This window comes from Garra rufa, chromosome 18 (genome assembly GCF_049309525.1).
Source record: "Garra rufa chromosome 18, GarRuf1.0, whole genome shotgun sequence".
In the NCBI taxonomy this organism is placed as follows: Eukaryota; Metazoa; Chordata; class Actinopteri; order Cypriniformes; family Cyprinidae; genus Garra; species Garra rufa.
The window spans coordinates 23757528-23767574 of NC_133378.1; positions in this window are offsets into that span (position 1 = coordinate 23757528).

The window sequence follows — 10047 nt, forward strand, 5'->3', positions numbered from 1 at the left end:
TACTGATATGCCTGGCCCTCGAAGGCGAATCTCAAAAATCGCCTGTGATGTGACGCTATCTGTATTTGAAAATACACGTCTTTCAGATCCACTGACACGAACCAGTCTCCTTGGCAAACTTGCGCGAGGATTTTTCTGGTCGTGAGCATCCTGAACCGACGCTTCACCAGCGCTTTGTTCAGTTGCCTTAGATCTAATATGGGTCTGTGACCCCCGTCTTTTTTCGGTACCAGGAAATATCTGCTGTACAGCCCCCCTTCGCTTTGAGCTTGAGAAAGGGGCTCGAAGCAGGTGTGCTGCTTCTGTCTGCATTGTGGTCTCGACGCGCGCTGTATAGCGGCGCGGGCGTCGGTGAAACTGTAGCGAATAGCCTCCTTTTATAATGTCCAGCACCCATTTCGAGACCCCTGGAAGCTTTTCCCATGCGTTTGCATGAATAGCTAGAGGCTGAATACGAAGCGCGCTCCGTTCTTTCATTAACGGAGTGGTTTCGGTATGCTGTGGCACCAGAGACGTGCTCGTGACATTCGGGGCGTGGGGCACGCTGATAGCGGGAACTATTATGTCTGTGTGTGGATGTGGTTGTGTGGCAACACGCACATTTAACACACTGCAAACACCGTTCGCCTGCATACACGTTAGTTTCGTTTGTACAGAAACCTTTTGACGTGCATAATGTGATGTCTGTGGGCACTGTGAAGTGGGCACGTTTACCACATGTGAAGCGCAATCGATCTGAGCCGATTTTATGTGCGCAGGGTCTGTATGACAGGTTGTGCTTGTGTGTAGAAATGGGCACTGGAGGAGTGGGCATTTTGACTACACGTGAAACACCATCGGCCGTGGCCGGGACTCCAGAAAATACACTCTATTGGGGGTTTATCTGGGTAGCCGTGAAAACAACCTTTGTGTGCAGGCAAGCGGGCGACAGAACCGGCTTGTTGGCTGCAGCAAACACTGGAACAGTCACATTTAACACACTCCAAACATCGTTCGCTTGCATGGAGCGAATGCACGCTGATTTCATGCAAAACGTGCTCGTGATATTTGAGGCATGGGGCACGCTGATAGCGGGAACTATTATGTCTGTGTGTGGATGTGGCTGTGGGGCAGCGGGCACATTTAACACACTCCAAACAACGTTCGCCTGCGTAGAGCGAATGCACTTTTGGTTTCGTTTTCACAGAAACCGTTTGACGTGCATAATGTGGTGTCTGTGGCCACTGTGAAGCGGGCATATTTACCACGTGTGAAGCGCAATCGATCTGAGTCGATTTTATGTGCGCTGTGCTTGTGTGTAGAGATGAGCACTGGTTAGTGGGCATTACACGTGAAACACCATCGGCCGTGGCCGGTTGTGAAGCGCAATCGATCTGTGTCGATTTTATGTGCGCTGTGCTTGTGTGTAGAGATGAGCACTGGTTAGTGGGCATTCTTACACGTGAAACACCATCGGCCGTGGCCGGTTGTGAAGCGCAATCGATCTGTGTCGATTTTATGTGCGCTGTGCTTGTGTGTAACGTTAGAGATGAGCACAGGTTAGTGGGCATTCTTACGACACATGAAACACCATCGGCCGTGGCCGGGACACCAGACAATACACTTTATTGGGGGTTTATCTGTGTAGCCGTGGGAACGACTTTTGTGTGCAGGCAAACGGGCGACGGAGCCGGTTTGTTGGCTGCAGAAAACACTGGAACAGTCACATTTCCTGGAACTGGACGAGCGAATAACTTTGGTGGGGGTCCGGCGACAGCGGGACTCGTACACCGTCGTTTTCCCAGTTGTGCTAGGACGATTTCGGAGGCTCAGGTTTCAACTCAATCCTGGGCCGCGGGCCGCGTCTGGCGGGGCGGCGGCCAGACGAGAAAAACGTCAGAAAGCGTTAACCACGGGTGCCTCTCAGCAACGGTGAGAGACCATGTTACGCAGCGCTGACGCGGCTAGGCGGCGGCGAAAGCGCGGCGAAGCAGGTTTGACGTCTGACGGCAAGCTTTAGAGGGGAGGGCCGACTTAGCACGCCGTCCAGCGGAGGGCAGACATAAGTGGGCTGCTATCGCCTCTTCTGAGCAGCATGCGCGTTCCCGCTTTGGCGGGAAACGGAAATCCTCTTCCTCCTTCATGGCCCCCCTCGTCAGCGGCGTCGATGGAAGCGGTGGCATACAGCGGCCGCTTTACGTCCGGAACAGAGGCTGACGAGGTCGATGAAGCAGGCGGGCGAACCGGCGAGCTTTGTCGGCTGGGGGAAGTGTCCGGGGCCCGCTGGGCACGGCGCTTTTTACGGCGCTACACCGCGGCGGGCGGGGGAGCAGTCTCAGTGAAGAAGGCAAGGCAAGTCCTCAGAGTCACCATTGGCATCTGCACGAGCCGTATGAAGGCATCTTTAAAAAGACGCTTTGCTCTTTTTAGAGAAACAGTGTGTATCGCAGCGGCGACACACACTATAGATTATAGATTATAGATTATAAAGGATATAGGCGCCGGAAAGCGCAGCAGGAAGGCACGGAAGGCGGCGTGGCCAGCAGCTTCAGTGGCTCGTCCCGCTGAGATGCTTGCAGTCAAACGGCGGCTTCTTATCCGGCTCCAGCGATGCGTGTGCTTCGCTTGAAGGATGAAAAATCAGATAATAGCTGCCTATGAGCGATATTTATAGGTCTAGACCACGCCCTTTTAAGCGGGAAGCTACGAAAAGGGCGCGAAGCGACGCAAAGGGCGCGAAATGCCCCCATTGGATCTGGCGTCGCGTCAGGCCTCGCTCTAATAGGCTGCTGCAGTTGCCGCAGAGCAGCCAATAGGCGCGCAAGCTGTTTCGCCTATGTCTGTATGCTGCTGCAACGCGCTTTACATTATTTCAAAATTAAGGATAATTTTTGGCTTCAATATCTCGCAGAAAAGGATTTTCCCCTAGCGTAAGATACTTCTTACGCAGTACGAGAGACCTCTCGTAAGAGAACTGCATTAATTGGTCGTGACACGGTGCTTAACTACGCTATATGTTATAAATGTTCTGTGTGCACTGCAGTTGTGTTCATTTGTGTTGATTATCCATTATTGTATGACTGCTGTACATTTTATCTGCCACAAGATGGAGTACTGTTTTCGATTTTCTTCCCTCGCAGGATCTACGGGTTGCCCAGTCAATCTACGGGTTTTGTTTTATTATATTATTATATCTTATTATATCTCTGTTCGTTGCTTAGAGTCATTTTAAAAGTCTAAAATTCAACACATAACAGTTTGGCTGCAGTTTTTTAATGTATGTTCTTTTAATTCAGCTACGACGTGACGTATCGATCTGATGTTGGTCACATTTCACGTGATGCCACTGCGAAGGTCAGAGTTCACCAGCTAAACGCCAAACTTTTCGCATGTGCTTGCTTTTCTGTATGAAAGATTATGAAGAAAAGAAGATGCCAGACTCAACGCTGCAAACGAGCGATGTATCGATGCAGCTGCTACCATAAGTAACGTAACAGAAAGCGATGTGCCGCGATACAGTTTGTTACCGCGACCGAGTGTCTACTAGAGCCCAGCAACCGCTCCTGTTTTGTGGTGAGTGACTGAAATGTTTTTAATACGATTTGAACTGTCTAAATGTATCACAATTTAATAAAACACATTGTAAGTTAGGCCTGTTAATTGTAAAGATTCCATTTGAATCTAAGAATAATTTATATAGAGAAAGCGAGCAAAGAACAGTATCAACAGAGCCGGGATGTTCTAAAACGCTTAACGTGAAAAACGCTTAACGTGGCTTAACGTACGTAAAAAACGACCAGGAAACCCCAAATTTCTGTCAAACCTTACTTGGAACAAACACTAACTACTATCAAAAGAACGAGTCCTTATTCCATAGATAAAGTGAAGAATATCACGTTAAGCGTTTTCTCCCCCATAGAAGCCCATTATAAGGAAACAGCTTAACGTGGTTTAACTTACCTCAACAGCGACCAGGGAAGACCTTTGCATAGTCATATTTTTTCTGTTATTCCTGCACATCAATTTAATACATTTTTAATAACGACATGTCTTAATCTTCAGCAGAAACGTGAATTGTACCAACTCTCGCAAGAAGTGAATCCAACGGATGCTTAGCTGATGCTCTTCATGTTCCATGTGATTGGCTGTTTGGTGCACACGCTCCAGAGTTAAATCACAAATTCTGAGTTGATGGAGAACATTTGTATCGAGCTTTGTCAGCCCAGTGAACTTGGAACTAAACCAGGTTGGCTTCATCGGGTTTTGTCAACTCAAAACTTACTCTGCTACTCTAAATTTGTTAATCTCATTTTGTGCTACAGGCCAATGATCTCAGCTTGTGTATGCAAGTTTTTCAGTTAGTGTAAATGTATATTTACCTATTGGATGTCTGAAAGAGAATAACCAGTGGTGCATTCAAGTCATAACGGTTAGATCATATTTATGAGTTCAACGCACATGAACGCCACCACAAAGTCGTTATTATGAGTGGGAAGCTCTAAATTTTTTTCGTTAGGTCCTGAGCTTCTGAGTTGGGGGTGTGTCAGTGAGAAAGCTTGTTGGATACTATATGTATAATTACCATAAAATACGATTCAGTTTACATTACCTTTGTAAACTGAATAAAACAGAAAAATGTGAAATGATGAGATGGAGAACCTTTCAGCTTGCGGAAACTTTACTGAACGAGAAAACAAAATGATTGTAAACATTAACAAAACATAGATGGCTCGCAGTAGGCCAATGTTCCCAGTGTACTTCTCTCTTCCTTGGCTCTCGCGCTGCTCATGGGAAATGTAGTTCGTTTTAATATATTGTGAAGCTGAACAACAAACAACCATTAAAACAATGGAATTCTTATAACTTATATTTATTATTCAATATTAATTAACTGCAGCTTAATAAATTGCAACATCCTCCCCCCAATGAACCATAGTTCATCTCTCTCTACTCTTTACTACTTATTAATTTCCTGAATGCAAAACCTTTGCATGACACTTTTGAATCAACAGTTCACAATACCTGTGTTTAGTGGGTTTTATCTATGGTTGTTGCCCTCTGAAGTTGACATCAGATAGCTGCAGCCTTCCTCCCACCCTGATCAGGTCCGTTCTACCACAACTGATTTTTATCAATCAAACTGTTGACCGATTGTCCTCTTATTGGCAAGTCTGCTGGATTATGTTTGCCATCACATTGTGACCATTATTCCGGTTTGGTGAGGCTTTGAATCTCAGTCACTCGATTTGCCATAAAGGGCTTCCATTTCTGCGCTGAACTACGGATTCAATTTAAGACTTATCATTGAGTCTGTCCACATATGGAGATGGTTTTCTCTGATCTTTAGAGCCTTTAACAGACTATGGGCTAGCCTGGCTCCTATCAAGGCTCCCATTAGCTCCAGTCGAGGAAGAATAATTTTCTTTAATGTTGCAACTCTGGACTTTAAAGGAACACTCCACTTTTTTTGGAAATAGGCTCATTCTCCAACTCCCCCCGAGTTAATAAGTTGAATTTTACCGTTTTGAAATCCATTCAGCCGTTCTCCTGTTCTGGCAATATCACTTTTAGCATAGCTTAGCATAGATCATTGAATCCTATTAGACCAATAGCAATCGTGCTGCTTGTATGAGGAGGTTTGCAAGGTACCAGCTGAAGTGCAGCAAGGACTTTGCAGCTTTGATTATGGACTATAAAAACGCTGATTACCTCGCAAAAACAGCGACATCACGCGTCACACAGCAAGCTAACCGCGCTGAGTCCAACTTTACCGTCCCACCTCTTCCAAGCGTGCCAGGGCCGGCTAAACGAGCACTCACACTAGTCAAACGAACCGCGCTTTGGTGGTCAAACGCACTTGGGCACGGTTCAAACTGCCTAGTGTGAGTACACGCTTAGTGTGAAATAAAGCCACACTTTTGAGCGCCGCTTACCGTGCTCCATAGCTGCAACTGAACAAGCGCGCGGCAAGCATTTCCAGAAATACGGTGGCCACAATGGAAACCAAAACTTGCGTGTTTGGAACCGATGATCGGAATCGAAAACAAATTTTATAAACGATTCCAATGGCATCGTTATTTTTTAAACGGTTCCAAGTTGGAACCGGTTCTCGATGCCCAACCCTACTCATTACCTGGCATTGTCTTGTTGAATGTTTTTGGACAGCAATCCAAAAGAATCACAGTGAAGGCCAGCAGACTCTAAACTGCGAATTTGTATATCACATTTATCATACAGCTGTCTTAATGATGTAATATCATGTTTTTTTTTTGTTTTACAGGAGTTTGGACAAATGTGCATTCACTGCAAGGTCCTTTCTTCCAAATCTGTTGTTGAACAACGTAATTACAGCATCATAATTACTATCACTCAGTGTAAGCCCTGCCACTGGCTTAGCTGCAGCTCAGGGGTTTGGTGTTGTGGACTTTCGCTCCGCCTCCCTCACATCCCTGCACCAGTAGGAAAGTCCACAACACCAAACCCCTGACGCTGATTGGTTGGAACACTGTTTGTTTATCTGTGGAAAGGTTGGTAGTGCCGATTGTTTTTTTTTTTGGCATATCTCGGACCCTAGGCTGACCAGAGAGACGCGGTTTTTTCACAGACAATTTATGGGGCAGGCAGCGAGCGGATCGTGAAGAAAGGTCAGCTGAAATTGACAATTTATGTTTTAGGCTAGAAATCGCTGATACAACCTTTAAGTAGGATTTTAAGTAGGTGAACTTTTCTCTCTTACACAGTGCATTGTTTAACTGAATGGCAGTCTCATATTGGTTTCAAAATTCTTGCCAAGCACTTATTTCTCCATCAAATTTGTCAATATCAACTTTTGACTGTTTTGCGATCTGTCAGCACTGGCACATTTTGACAAGAGGTTGAATCTCTGCCGCACTGAAGCCGGGTGGCACATATTTTCCATAACACTTGTTATTCTTGTGCGCTTTCAACCTCGTTCTCCAGTTCTTCTGTCTGTGTTTCTTCCTCTGTCCCCTTGTCCAGTTCTGATAAGCTTTCCTCTCTCGTACTCAGCAATGACAACAGTTCATAGAAGAATTGATCTCCTCTTCTATGAGTCAAAATCTTTGTAGTGGAAGCTCTAATTGTTTCATGCTTCCGTTTCATACGCTCGTAGCGTTCAGTCATTTTCACTTGCTCGCCCGCGTAGCCACGAGTCCCTTTCTCATTGCTATATCCAATTTCCATAAGTCAATGCTCAGCAAACTGTGATTAAAAGAGAATTTTATGAGATTGCTGGGTTTTCTAATGTGATTGGTGTAATTGGTGTAAAGAGACGCATTGGTGTAAAGAGACGCACAACTCTTTCACAACTCGGCTACATGAGGAGGCTACATCGGCTACATTTACAAAACTCTTTTAAATATATAAAAAAACATTATTGCTTCAACTTGACTCCCATACTGCTTTAGTATTTTTAATGTATTTCAATGAGTTAACATTTTGGTTTGATTAACTAGGAGATGTGAGGTTATCCTCTAACAGAATACCTTGTAACCCCACTCGCAAACCCCCGCAACAGAGCAGGAGCACAGGTTCAACACTGCGCACACATAAGCACACAGGCCACAGCGCACACTGTCACCAAAAGATGGCTTTCTGTGTAGGCTAGTTGCAGGTTACTGTCAGCAGAGGGCAGTGGTGTTAAGTATATTTACAAACTGACAAGAAGAGAAAACTAGAAAAAAGAGACTTGTGGTGTTCAATTTAATAGAAAAATACTTGAAGTTAAGAAAGCAAGAAAATGCACTTACATGTAGCAATTACGTAGCCACGACAAACCCTTTTGTCTATAAGCCTACACCACACTCAGTGAGATGCAAAGTCAACAACAGCAGAGGTACAACTTCAGGATCACCCCAGGCAGGACTTGAACTTTCAACCTTCTGACTACCAGCCAAAATTTGTACCCACTCCAGACACTGCTTTAGTGTGTTGCCAAAAAGACGCTACTACTGCTGTAGTACTTCAAAAAGACAGGTTCAAATTAAAAATGGTGGATATGCAATATGCCAGACTCTGGAAATATAGTTATCATGCAAAGAATCTAAAGACAGCTGAAATATGAGTTTAGGCCTTTCTAAAGCAAGTATCTTTAAGACACACTAGCAGTGCAAATTATATTTCATTTCGATACACAGATACATTGAGAAGATTCAGCCTTATTTCCTTTTAGCCACTGGCACTGGTATTGTGTTATTTCCAAAAAATACCCCTTAAGACTCAAATCCATCCAATAACTTTTGTGTGGTTTGGTCTGAATATCATCTAGAGACTTGAAGATTTGATGTTGGACTATATAAGAGTAGCAGTGAAAAAAAAAAAAAATTGAACCCCGTTCATTTCTTGCTCTGCCTGATTCATAGTATCTGGCCGATTCATCAATCAATAACCAACAAACAGAAAAAAGTCTCAGCATATAATAAAAAAAATGTAACTTAAAGTTGTCACAATATGGAAGAAAACATACTACTACTTTTTCTAAGGCCCTATGAAATCCATTTTATTAAATTTTTTTCCCCGTTGTTTTCTAATTTAACAACACTTTATGAGGGGTTAAACAAAAAATAAATTTTAAGGCCCAATGAAATGCGTAATTTTTTTTCCTCTATTTTTTAAACCAAATTCTATGTTTTCCATCCATTTTTCTGGATTCCAATTTAATAGTTTCATAAAATTTTAATCTATATTAATAGTCTAATTTTAATAATTTTTTTTTTCAGAAGTACTGTTGTGTATTTACATTTATCTGGTAAAAGAAGTTAAGAGGTAAAAAAAAAAAAAAAGGTAGAAAAAGTCTGGTAAATATTTTTTCAAGTAAATATTCTTTTAAAAAAAATGTTTTAATTAGTGTTGTCAAAAGTACCAGTTGGTACTAAAATTTTAAAAACGTCCGTTTCCCGCTAACATTTGAGCACGGGAAATCGACGTTTTTAAAATTTCAGTACCAACTTGTACCAAAGTCTGTATTTTTGACAACACTAGTTTTAATTATAATTTTATTATTATTATGATTAGTAGTGGTAGTAGTAGTGGTGGTGGTAGTGGTATCATTGCATTAATATATTTCTGTCACAATTTCTTCAAGTTAAACCAAACTTTAATTTTGACGGGTTGCTGCAAAGATCTTTGAGTTTCTGTTTGTATATGATGATAAAATGATTCTTCTCAAAAGAAATGGTAAAATGCTCAAAGTGACTCTCAGAGCAGAGATTGTTTATGCATTCATCTACTTAGATATTGAGGTGGCAAAGGATAAACGCTGAGCGTCATGCACGCTTCAGTATGTGCAGTAAAGTCTGCGCCTTTTCACACAGAGACATGTTGAACATGTAGGATTAAAATTTAAATAGTATTTTTGTGGCTTAAAATTCGCAGACACATTTTGATTTAAGTGTACTGACCTACTTTTGATTTATTCATCCCAAATTGGGCAAATTCTGTGACATGCTGCGTTAAACAGTAAATTCCTTTTTTTATGACTGCATTTTGCATCACGGTAATCATAGGGCCGAACAATTTTTCAATTGTAAAAGAGGCTAGATAGATAGCTAATTATTGCTGCAAAACCCATAGCAGAAGTAACTTTAACCTGCATGAATGCGTTTTGTTAATTTGCTACTAAAATGTTAAGTACAGAGCATTATATAAAATTGATACAAAATGTTTCACTTTGATAAATGGCTTTAATTAGAAATGCATTCCTGGGCCTCTGCAGCCCGTCTCTCATCCGTCTCTAACTGCAGCTTCTTTTTTTGCAGCCTTTCACCTCTGATTTACAGCAGTTGGAAACCATTCAAGGTTCTTAGAACAGCTGTGACAAAGAAACTATTCTGTTTACCTGCTACCCGGCTGCTTTATTGCCCCATGGGATATGAGGTGAGCCTGGAATGAAACTGATGTTTATGAGGCATGCTTTGTTGTAGCTGTGTGCATACGTGGCTGGGAATCCTGGTTACAGTAAGGTTAACTTTACACATAACCTTTTTTGGGGGGGGGGTATTGGTCTCAGACAGACACTAAAGACACTTTCAGCTAGAATATATGCATTTA